Source organism: Nicotiana attenuata, unplaced genomic scaffold (genome assembly GCF_001879085.1).
Source record: "Nicotiana attenuata strain UT unplaced genomic scaffold, NIATTr2, whole genome shotgun sequence".
Lineage (NCBI taxonomy): Eukaryota > Viridiplantae > Streptophyta > Magnoliopsida > Solanales > Solanaceae > Nicotiana > Nicotiana attenuata.
This window is the reverse complement of record NW_017675896.1, coordinates 32,694-35,168: the sequence shown is the minus strand read 5'-3', so window position 1 is coordinate 35,168 and position 2,475 is coordinate 32,694.

The following is a 2,475-nucleotide window of genomic DNA, read 5'->3' as shown; positions in this document are numbered from 1 at the left end:
TCTTTGATTGAAACAGGGGCAGAAGTCTTGTTTGCTTCGGAGAAACCCTCCATAAGGAAGGGCAGCACCCAAACAGGTATGACTGGAAACTCTCAGGGCCCTCCTGGAAAATGGGACTTAGTTTAAATGTCAAGACAATCATGAGTAGCACAATTTAGCATAATTGTACCCCAAATGAGCATAAGTGGGTTTCAAAATTGGCATGTTTAAGATAGGATTCAATTAGAAGTTTTCAGGACCCTCCTGGGTAATGGGGCGTAGTTTTAAGGTCGGTTTAGATAGCAAAATATAGTGGAAGTCGTATTTTTAGCTAGAAGATTGTCAGGACCCTCCTGGATAATGGGGAGTAGTTTAAAGTCTTTTGATAACAAGTGTGGTGGGAGTACTACCTTTAGAAAATATAACTTAGGAGTTGTCAGGACCTCCCTGAATAATAGGACTTAGCTTTCAAATCCTTATAATAGTTGGTAGAATAATTCAATTTAACACTCAATCTGTGCCCAGCCACCAAACTGGGGCAGGAAATGTTCTTTGTTTTCTTTACTTGTTGAAGTCAGGCGCCCACCTGGAGAACAAGGGAAGTACAATGCAAATTTTATCTTTCACGTTTTAATATTTGGTAACGGCGCCCACCTGGAGAACAAGGGAATACTTTTCAAAGCTTAGCAGCCAGGCGCCCACCTGGAGAACAAGGGAAGTACAATGCAAATTTTATCTTTCACGTTTTAATATTTGGTAACGTAACGCGCCCAGTCATCAAACTGGAGCAGAAGTTTTTCTTTGTATATTTTGTTGAAGTCAGGCGCCCACCTGGAGAATAAGGGAATACTTTTCAAGTTCAGCGGTCAGGCGCCCACCTGGAGAACAAGGGAATACTTTTCAAGTTCAGCAGTCAGGCGCCCACCTGGAGAACAAGGGAATGCATTTCAAGATTCAGCAGTCAGGCGCCCACCTGGAGAACAAAGGAATACATTTCAAGATCAGAAGTCAGGCGCCCACCTGGAGAACAAGGGAAGTACAATTCAAATTTTAGCTTTCAAGTTTTGATATTTGATAACATGATGTGCCCAGCCACCAAACTGGGGCAGAAAATTTTCGTTGTTTGTCTATTTTGTTGAAATCGGGAGCCCACCTGGAGAACAAGGGAATACTTTTCAAGTGTTAGCAAGCAGGAGCCCGCCTGGAGAATAGAGGCATATATTTCAAATTTCAGCAGTCAAGCATCACTCGGAGGAATAGCGAAACATCCACGACCACAATTCAAGGCAACAACGCAAGAACTCCATCGGAAGAATACAAGTTCAAGGCAACACAAGAGCAAGTTTGAAGACATAGATAGGACCTTCTTGTAATTCAATGATCATAGCTTAGGCTAGCACCTTTTTGTTTTGACACGGTGTAATAAGGGGGTCAGCAAGCAGTAGCAGCGGCAACAGCAGTGAAATCACAGCTCCTGGTAGTCCCAGCTACCAAACCTTCCAGAACTACACTGACCTGATTCCTTTATAGCCAAGGATATGTAGGCGACCTTTGAAGCAGGGTTCGATCAGACAGTTTTCAAAATGCTTCTCATGGAGTGCCGAGCAGGCAAAAATCCTTCATGGTGCTCATTTATCTTTGCCCGAAAACCCTTCGTGTTTTCGAGCAAAGAGGGGCAGCTGTGAGCACGTGATTTTTGCCACGTTTAAATTACTCCTATAAAATTCCTTAGAATTAGGATTTTGCTTTTATTATTTGAATTTTAGGAATTAACTGCATGATCTTTGTGTTTGTTTGCATTTTTGTGCATGTTTGGTTAGCATAATTCACAAAAATATAAAATATAGTATTTTGTCATTTTACATTCTTTGTTAGGATTTAGTTAGTTTGAGGAAATTAATTAGTTTAATTTTAGTTTAATCCATGTTTTGCTTTTAAAATAAAAAAATCAAAAAATCAAAAATGGAATGGAATTGAATTGAATTTAAATAAAAGAAAGAAGTTAATTGAAAAAGAAATAAAAAAGAAGAAGAGAATTCTGGCCAATTATTTTTGGGCCAGTTCTGGCATCAGCCCAAAGAATAAACCCCTAAACCCGTCCAAAATAGCCCAACCCAAAACCCCAATAACCCGGCCCAGACCCCCATATACAAAACGACACCGTTTAAGTCCCAATCCATCTTGACCGTTCATTTTTCTAATACAACGGTCCCTATAGTTCAAGGGTAATTGAATAAAATTGTCCAAATCCTGTAATAACCCTAGAGACCGCATCCTCTCTTCCTCGTACCCTGTTCTCCGCCGCCCCTCCGCCGTCGCCGCCGGCCGGAAATCGCCCACGGCGGCGGAGAAACTCCAATCAAACTCAAATTTACACCACCCCCTCTCCTTCACCTCCCCGTTCTATATCCGCCATTGATTTCTTTCAAATATCACCCAAACACCTCGAATGATTCAAACCCTAGCGCCGCCACCGCCGTGCACGGCGGCGCCGAT